The sequence below is a fragment of the Harmonia axyridis genome, chromosome 1, assembly GCF_914767665.1.
Source record: "Harmonia axyridis chromosome 1, icHarAxyr1.1, whole genome shotgun sequence".
Classification (NCBI taxonomy): domain Eukaryota; kingdom Metazoa; phylum Arthropoda; class Insecta; order Coleoptera; family Coccinellidae; genus Harmonia; species Harmonia axyridis.
The window spans coordinates 50035332-50046011 of NC_059501.1; the positions used below are offsets into that span (position 1 = coordinate 50035332).

General features: G+C 36.6%; 1 pseudogene; it reads right to left on the bottom strand.

The window, feature by feature from the left end:
- Window positions 1-531: 531 nt before the first annotated feature.
- LOC123673579 lies at window positions 532-2545 on the bottom strand (annotated as a pseudogene).
- Between the last annotated feature and the right edge of the window lie 8135 nt (window positions 2546-10680).

The window sequence follows — 10680 nt, forward strand, 5'->3', positions numbered from 1 at the left end:
TGTTCAGTTGCCAAGATGTTGTGGCTTCTCACGTGGTTGTTGATGTGCCGGGTGAGTACTCCTGTGAGGAGTTTGTAAATGGTCGGCAAGCATGTAACCGGTCTGTAGTTTTTTGGATCTTTTGATTCGGCTCCTTTGGTCAACATATATGTCAGTCCAGCAGTCATAAAGCCTGGGACCAGGTCAGGTTTCTCTAGAAGTTGTTGGAATAGGCGAGCTAGGCTAGAGTGGACAGACCTGAAGTGTTTCCACCAGAAATTGTGGATGTTGTCAACACCCGGTGCGGCCCAGTTGTTCGTGGACTTCAAAACCCATTCTACGTCCGCCACATCTATTTGAATTTCTCGCATCATCTCTACCCTCGACTGATCCTCAATCTCACGCAGCCAATCAGCACCCTCATCGTGATTGACGATATATATATATATACAGTGAAACCTCCCAAGAGCGGACACCGTTGGTTCCAGCTTTTTTGTCCGGTCGTGGGAGGTGTACGCTTGTGGGAAGGTTCAAAATAAATACAAAGAGAAATAAAACGAAATGCATTTATTGAAATATAATATGTATATACTTTTTAAAGAAAAATGAATTGCAAAGTATGAAGCTGTTACAGAAACAGTTTATGTACATTATGAATTTCATTCAGAAAAAATAAGTAATCTTGGATTGTGTCATTTTTTTTTCTCTTTCAGAAAGTAGACGTGTTTGAAAGTGGGTCTCCAGATTTTTAACCAGTCGAAAAGCCACAAAATCTTCTTGGGCAAATATTTTCAATTCGCCAATCAATTTCAGTGCTTCGCTATTGGTTTTTATTTTGGTGCTTTCGGAAATAATGCAACCTTCTATGTTGCTCTCCTGTTCAATTCGATCTTCGTCATCTTTCTCTCCATTTTTATCGACAAAATCGGAATGCTCTTCAGTAGTAATTTCTTCGTCTAAATCAATAAATTCTCTATCATCCACTGTGTTGCACACTGCTTTACAGTTTTTGAAAAAGGTGGCTAGTACTGACAAGGGTACGCAGTCTTCTTCGTCATATGCCTCTTCAGAGAGATTCGAAGAAGGCCCATTTTTCTTGAATCCCGCTTTAGTGAAGCAATTTTGGATAGTTCTCTGAGCAACGTTGTCCCAAGCTGTTTTAATGAAATACAGTGCTTCCAGAATATTTATTGATTTCGATAATTCTGAAGCTGATGAAGCACTATCCATTTTTGATAGAACATGTTTCAGTATCAAGTCTCTGTAGAAAAATTTAACATTTTTTATTATGCCTTGGTCCAAAGGTTGACACACCGAAGTGCAGTTAGGTGGTAAGAAACATAGTTTTATATTAGTTAGATTCACATCCTTCGGATGTGAACCAGCATTATCCAGAAATAGCAATATTTTCCTCTTTTGGAACCTCATTCTTCGGTCCATATCTATGAGCCATTCCTTCATTATGACGCCAGTCATCCATGCTTTGGAATTTGATTTCCATGTAACTGGCAGGTCTTTGATTGAAACATTCTTAAGTGCGCGTGGACAGGCGGCTTTTCCGATTACTAATAATTTTTCTTTTTGACCAGTCATGTTAGCACAGAATAAAATAGTGAGCCTCTCTTTTGACATTTTACCGCCAACGCATTTTTCTTTTTTGAGTGCCATTGTTTTATCTGGTAGTGCCCGAAAGTACAAACCGCTTTCATCAGCGTTGAAAATATCTTCTGGTTTATATCCTAAGAGAAGAGATGGCAAATTTTGTAGAAATTCATTTACATTTTCTACATTAACATCCGCAGATTCGCCAGATATAGCTTTGAAACTTATATTATGCCTTGTCCTCCATTTTTGCAACCATCCATTTGAAGCACTGAATTTATCATAATTCAACATGCTTGCAATTTCTTTCGCTTTCGCTTTAATCAATGGTCCTGAAACCGGGATGTTCTGATTTCACACTCGGGAAAACCAATCTAGACAATCTCTGTCAATTTTTTCTGGAATGTTTTTCAATCTACATAGTTTTTGCTGCAGACTATCACCAGATTGCCACATATCGCGAATTCTATCTTTCTGTTTCACAATTGCCGCCGCCTGAGTTTTACCTATGTTGAATCTGAAAAGATTCAAGAAAAAATTACACAACTTATCAAAATTTAAACTTTCTGGTTTGAACAATTGAACTTCTTATAACTTCGGAAGGAATGACTAACCTTTCTGCTAACTTGCGCACTGATGAATTCTCCTTTTCTGCAATATTTATCAGCTCCATTTTCTCTTTCAACGTCAGAAATCTTTTTCTAGGCGCCATGATTCTAATAACATGCGTTTCACTGCTAGCGGCACTGTGTAATACTGTGTATTGAAAACTAAGAACGTATTTGGGTTGTGACGATTATGAACGAAATGAAGGGGGTTCCCCGAAGTTCCTGTTTGCGCGGTTGGGTTAAAATAATACTACAAGATCGTCTTTGACTGGTGGGTACCAACATATTCATTTTTGGCCGCTCTTCAGAATTCCGTGTCCGTTAATGGGAGGTTTTTCGGCACCGCTGGGAAAATTGTGGAGTCCGTGTCCGTCCGATAGAGGTGTCCGCTTATGAGAATTCGTATAACAAGAAAATTGTCCCGAATTTCTCCGTTCCAGGGAAATTGTCCGTTTGTGGGGAGCGTCCGTTTATGGGGAGTGTCCGCCAAGGGAGGTTTCACTGTATATATATATATATATATATATATATATATATATATATGTAGGCTTGGTTAATCGATCGTCTAGAGGTATGATTCGATTACCTGGCCTTTCGTCTTTTCTCCGTGACTTTGTTGGATTTATAATAATGAAACTCTTTTGAATTATTCACATCTATTTACAAAGCCACAATCATACAGTACAAACTCGGTATTGGGAAGATCTTAATTACGTCTTAATTACAAGTTTCCCACTACGGTACTGAATTTCGTCTTTAACACGTTTAATTGATAACTCGAAACGTCTTCGTCGTACTTCAAGATTTCGGTCGTCTCGTCTTTAACTTGTTCGCGACTCGTCTTAATCTAGTCCGCGAACCGTCTTTTCATTTACGTCTTAAGTTGACCGACCGAACTTGTCTCGTCTTTGATTTAAGTTAAACTGTTCCCGTCTTCGGCTTAACTTGAACTCTCCTCTCTGTCGATTGGAACTACCCTGTCTCGGTTTGACCACACCCTTAGGGGAAGGTACCATCCCCCTAGTCCAATAAGATTTCCGCCGTACCGCCCCCAAAGATCTTCCGGATTCCTGGAATATTCTAGAAGAACTAGGGCCTGAGAAAAAGCATGAAACACATGTGGCATAATCGTCTTGTTCCGAAACCTTTCCCAACCCCATAAATCCAACCCCATAAATCCCTTAAGTTTTACCATCGACATATGACATTCTTCGACATCCCGAAGAATAGCACATCCTTTTTACATTATGTACAATACGTTCCCTGTAAATCTATTGAAACTGTCATGCCCTCGACATTAAAAGAAACTAATAGGTCTCCAACGCATCCGGTTGACCATCTCAATTATTTACAGGGAACAATAAACTGGATCCTACATTCGACCCCCCTAAAAATTAGAGTTCGACCCGAACTCATCATCGTCCTCGTCTTCGTCTTCGTGAGGTATCCACGGTTTCATGAATTCCGTATATGTGGATAATCTCACAGGACCTTCATGAACCCCGACTTTTTTCACGTCGTACCTGTCATTCCTCTTTGGTCGCGATACCTCAAATGGGCCTAAAAACTTTCTTTTACGCTTCTGACCCGCGCCGAATTGCGTTTGCCTTATCGCAACAAGCTTTCCTACCTGGTACGTCTCGACCTTCTTTCTCCGTCGATCATGTTTTCGTCGGCCATCCCTTTGTACCTTAGGTACCTGATCTGCGCATTTACTTCTTGTTTGCTTTTTATCGTCTTTTGTCATGTCATTTTCGAACGCTGCAACCACTGACCGATTTTCCTTTTCACGCATTTTAACCCTTTCCCCCTGACTATTACTTCTGGGGACATCGGTTGTTGTCGTTACCTGGTTTATGCGTTCCCTCTTAATATTTAATTTCACGTCTTCCGTCTGATTGGCTTTATAGGTTTGGGTCAGTTTACCGTCTTTACTTTTCAAAGGTTTACTATCGATGTGTTCTACATGAATTCTATCTTCGTCGTCGTCGATGGCGATATGCATCAACCAACTGTTCGCAACCGCTTGTTCCTTTGATCTCACGCTAATCCCTTCTTCTCCAATTAAAACAGTAGCCTGTTTCAGAATATTGGTACCAAGAATCGCTTGAAATCCCAATGATCCTTTAGGGATAACATGAAATTTAAGGTTGAACAATTGTCCATCTATCTTCACGTCTAATTTCAAAGAACCCATCGTTTTCACTTTGAAATGACCCAAACCTCTAATGATGGTGACGTCGTTATCTAACGGTAAGTGACGCAGGTAAGAATTAAAAATATCCTCGCGAATAATGCTTATTTCGCTTCCGGTATCAAAGAGAGCCTCAACTGCAAACGCCCCAAAAACAAGTCTGATCGCATTTTTGGGAACTGATTCTACCACGGCCACTTCCGTGGTTTCAGCCTTTTCTCTGCAACTCGCGGCGATATGTCCATGTTTATTGCATCGGAAGCATTTTGTTCCTTTGCTTTTATCTGGACATTCTCTCGACTTATGCCCTCTTCGACCGCAACTAAAGCAAGATTCGCTGCTTGCTTGCGCACCGTTTTTCCCGTCTTTAATGAAATATTTTTCTTTCTTCTCCGTTCGCTTTTCATTACCGTTAGACCTTACCTCTTTTCTCTGAAAGTGAGAATCTCCCCTCTTGGTGATTTCCTCATAAATTTTGGCCTTCTGCTTGAAATCACCAAAATTTTTCGAGCCATACAATATTATTTTATTCGCGGAAGTGTCCGCAATACCGTCTATAATATATTGTATTATCGCATCCTCCTCAATATTGGCTCTACTGCCGATCTCTCTCATAGCGAGAATGTACTCTTGTACACTCTCACTAGATTTCTTTCTCCTGCTAGCCAGGAGTTTGTGAATTTGCGCCGAACTCACACGTACTTCAAATTCCTCGCATAGCCGCTCTTTTAAGTTTGCCCACGTCTTTATCCCCTTTTGAGACTGAATGAACAATCTCGCTAAACCCGACAGAGATTTCTTCGCAAATATTAATTTTTGAAGATCTGACCAACCCGTCATCGCAGCCATTTCCTCAAAATCCTCAATCCACCTCCCGACCGGATAATTATCGGCCCCCGTGAATTGTCGAATTGAATCTTCGACATCCCTAAACGTCAAAGAGAAACTACTTCGACAAATACGGTTTTCCTCTTCGAGCTTCATTTTCGACACCGATACAGAAACAGAGCTAACTAAATCATCGTCATTTTCGTCGTCATCGTCTTCGTCGTCGTCTTTCTCTAAAAGGGGACCACACAAGAAATCGCACACCCTTTTGGCGATCTCTTCCGTAGAACCCTCGTATGGTAAATTCAAAATTTGGCATACCGCCTCTAAATCAGTCTCCGTCAATTTTTGTTCAACGTCTTTGATTTTGTCTTGATGTTCGTTATCGTCTTTGTCCCAATCAAATCCGTCAAAGTTTCGTATTGCCCTACGTCTTTTGTATTTGTCACCTTCGGTCCCGAAACAAGCTATGTGCAGCGCTCTTATAGCCGGAACTTTGGCTTTCGAAATACCGTCTTCAATACTTTTTATTTCGCCTAACGAATACATTTTCAATTTAGGTATCTACGTCGAAACGGAATGAAATTAAATTGAATCGTCTTAATTTACCCGTAGACAGAAATTCAGTAACCGCTCACAAATAAAAGCAACAGTCACACAAAATAAAATGGACACACACAAAAATGAATGGAAATAAGAACAAAAAACAAAATCAACACACTAAATCTACAGAAAATAAATTGTCAGATTTGAGAATCGGAGATCAAAATATTTGTCTTCAATCCTGATTAAAATATACAAGAGAAAAACAGATACAGGAAAAGATTCTCAAGTGAATAAAAGTCAAAAAACAGTGAATAATCAAATTAGGTCAAATGGAATTGCAGAACCAACAGCTTATGAATTTTTCTAGCCTCGTCTTAAAAGAAAAATTTCTACCTTGTACAATTCCTCGTCTTGTTGAACGTAATCCTTTATTCACACTGTTACACAAAATGACCTTTTATCACTTCACGCACTTTTGACACTTTTCGTAGATGGTCTTCTCCTCGTCTCTCGGTTGATCTTCCTTCTTTTGTAGAATATTCTCGTCTGCGTCGAATATTCGAAAATTCCTCTCAGGTCCTGGACGATTTTCTCCTTAATGTAGGCTTTTCACTTTGATCCCGGACGATTTTCTCCTTGAAAATACTCCACAGATCCCGGTTGATTTTCTCCTTGAAAATCTACTTCGATCCCGGTTGAGCCCCCAAAATGTAGGCTTGTTTACTCCAATCCCGGTTGAGCCCCCAAAATGTAGGCTTGGTTAATCGATCGTCTAGAGGTATGATTCGATTACCTGGCCTTTCGTCTTTTCTCCGTGACTTTGTTGGATTTATAATAATGAAACTCTTTTGAATTATTCACATCTATTTACAAAGCCACAATCATACAGTACAAACTCGGTATTGGGAAGATCTTAATTACGTCTTAATTACAAGTTTCCCACTACGGTACTGAATTTCGTCTTTAACACGTTTAATTGATAACTCGAAACGTTTTCGTCGTACTTCAAGATTTCGGTCGTCTCGTCTTTAACTTGTTCGCGACTCGTCTTAATCTAGTCCGCGAACCGTCTTTTCATTTACGTCTTAAGTTGACCGACCGAACTTGTCTCGTCTTTGATTTAAGTTAAACTGTTCCCGTCTTCGGCTTAACTTGAACTCTCCTCTCTGTCGATTGGAACTACCCTGTCTCGGTTTGACCACACCCTTAGGGGAAGGTACCATCCCCCTAATCCAATAAGATTTCCGCCGTACCGCCCCCAAAGATCTTCCGGATTCCTGGAATATTCTAGAAGAACTAGGGCCTGAGAAAAAGCATGAAACACATGTGGCATAATCGTCTTGTTCCGAAACCTTTCCCAACCCCATAAATCCAACCCCATAAATCCCTTAAGTTTTACCATCGACATATGACATTCTTCGACATCCCGAAGAATAGCACATCCTTTTTACATTATGTACAATACGTTCCCTGTAAATCTATTGAAACTGTCATGCCCTCGACATTAAAAGAAACTAATAGGTCTCCAACGCATCCGGTTGACCATCTCAATTATTTACAGGGAACAATAAACTGGATCCTACATATATATATATATATATATATATATATATATATATATATATATATATATATATATATACAGGGTGAGTCTTTGACTTGTACATATATTTTAACCGAAGATTCCTGAAGTCAAAAGAAACACTTTTTTCCCTCATAATTTTTTCCGATTCGGCCCGGTTACAAAGATACAGGCTGTTGAAAATCGATTAAAAAATTTGATTTTCGGCTATATCTCGTAAATGGTTCTATCGAAGGAAATGATTTTTGAAATATAGCTATTCCTTGATGTGATAAATCTTTTCCGAACACAAGATGCCCTACACATCTTTCAGTTTCTTCATTTTGAACATAACATCCCATAAAACTACCAGAAATTCAAAGAACCCAACTCTCAAAAGTAATTTGAACGTTCATTGAAGAATATTTGGCTAATTTGAAAAATAAAAGTATTCTTCATATTTTCTTGTACAAAGCGCCGTTTTCGAGTAACTTGATCTTAAAAAAAAAAAATTATCTGTGAAATTGGAAAAATTGGGTACTTTGGCTAAATGCAACTCTGTTCTGTTGTGGAAAAAATCCACAGAAATGAATATTTACTATGATGTCATGTCTCAGGTTCTAGAATTGAAGTACTAGCCAACTTAGTTTGAAAATGAAGTTATTTGAATAAGCTCACCTCAACTCCTCAATTTGATTACAAATTACTGAGCTTTGGCACAGCTCTGATAATAAGAAGATACTTCATTAAAATCAACATTCTTTTTGAAAAGTCCAGATTACCCATAAAGCCCATGTTTAAGAAAGTTTTCACAAAATAGTCCCATTATAATGAAAACTATCAATATCCCACTAAAGACTGCTGCTACCGAACAACACTATATTCTTCTTCGGGCCATTCAAACTCACATCGAAACATAGCACTAGGTACATACTAGACAAATTTTCAATTGATTGAGATTGAATACTTTTATTCTTTTGCTATTCCATAAATTCATCCTAGAGCATATGATTGACATACTTCCAAGAGTGCCATAATTGTTTTAATGTGAAAACAAATAGTTGAGTTGAAAGAAACAGGCAACAGAAATTGTGGATATTTATATTGAATATTTCTCATTTATTTTCAATGGCAAAATCAAGATGAATTATGTAGTAGGGTTGGCTATAATGTAGGTACATATTATAGTACAAATTTGATTACAAGTGGAGTTCAACATTTTCCATTGATTACAGAGCCATAAAACTTTATTTCCATATTGTCACACTGATGGCTTCAAAAATATTGATGCAGATCAATATTTTTATGAGATAGTTGGAACAAATCAAATGCTTCATTTCATAAAGGAATTGCTTTCTATCAGAATGCACACTTATTTATTTTGTATCCACACAATTATTTTGGAAATTGTTATTAAATTTCTTGAAAATATGTATGGAGCTTCAATATTCTGTTAGGTTTCTTCAAATCTTCGATGATTTTCATTTTATGCAAATAATACCAAATATCATATCACAATAACAGTGTAAACAGGAAATGAAAATGAATATTTTAGGTTAGAACATATATTATTCGAACTGCTGTGTTTAAATTTGCAACACTCGAAATTTGAGGTTCAAACTTAAAAGCACAGACTAATAGTCTGTGTTAGAATTTTCACAGATGAATATTATTCATTTGAGAATGTAAGGTTAAATGACAATTCTTTTACGAAATGAAATAAACAACGATATATTATAAATGCGATATAATAAATGAATGGATATGAAAAATGAATATCAGAGCTGAGCCAATATGGGTGGTAGCGAGCTCAATTCGTTATGATTATCGAAAATGAAATAGAAAATCAAGAGAAAAATATTTAATCTTCATCGTCAATGAAACTGGGATAACTCATTTATTGTATTATAAATACTACTTTGTTCAACAAATGGAATGTTAAAAGTCAGTTTATGATGGTTTTTCCAATTTAGTAGCTTATTTCCAAGGTTCAAATGGTATATCTTATACTTGCAAAAAATTCAGTGTTCCGGTTTCCAGGGTTGAATTAGCTCATTATGAAAATTTAAAATGGCTGTATCTTTTTAACCGGGCTGAATCGGAAAAAATGGCAAATGAAAAAAGTATTTCTTTTGACCTCAAGAATCTTCGGTTGAAATATATGTACAAGTCAAAGACTCACCCTGTATATATATACATATATATATATTATATATATATATATATATATATATATATATATATATATATATTGTCTCCAGATAACAGTCGTACTATAAATATCGTGAATCTTTAAGGGAATTCGACTGATAAGAAGGATTTCAGTTTTACTCTTTATTCATACCAAGCTTTCGGAACTGGTTAGTTCCTTCCTCAGGGTTACTACAATTTTAACAATTAAACTTAAAATTACATATACAAAAAGACTTTCCCAAATCTTTAAAAACAGTCACTTACAGAATTTGAGGTTGTCTCCTTAATAAGTTAGAATTCATCAATTAACGCAAATTTTTAAGTAAATTAGTCTCAAATACTCTATCAGTTGGATTAATCTTTCTTTGTCAATTGGATGTGAAGTATAAACAGTGTGTCTAACCTAACTTAATTATTTTCTTTGGTACATATCACAGAATCGCATTGCGTCAACTTTGGTTTACTTTTTCTTCTTATTTTTATTCGTCTAGTGGTCCATCATAACTTATTAAGGAGACAACCTCAAATTCTGTAAGTGACTGTTTTTAAAGATTTGGGAAAGTCTTTTTGTATATGTAATTTTAAGTTTAATTGTTAAAATTGTAGTAACCCTGAGGAAGGAACTAACCAGTTCCGAAAGCTTGGTATGAATAAAGAGTAAAACTGAAATCCTTCTTATCAGTCGAATTCCCTTAAAGATTCACGATATATATATATATATATATATATATATATATATATATATATATATATATTATATATATATATATATATTATTTATATATATATATATTGTAAATTTTATCTATTCCCCTAATAAATGGTATGACTAATGCATTAATTAACCTCCTGAAGAAATTAGATTGATTCAGAAATCTCATTTTAAAATTGACAGATTATACAGTCGAGTGAAAGATAGGATGACTGTTGATAACCCAGCAAACACAAATACGTATCATAGACATAACATATATATTACAACGATCTATGTTACATAACAATGTAACAAACTCTCGCCTTTCTCGTACCGCTCAACGACCGCTCTATGTTCGCCTTCCGTTACATAACATGTAACAAAATTGCCATGTATCATGTACAGATCATGTAACATACATGATACATCGCTGGTATATTACATCTGTAATATTTATGGTACATCCTTTATGTAT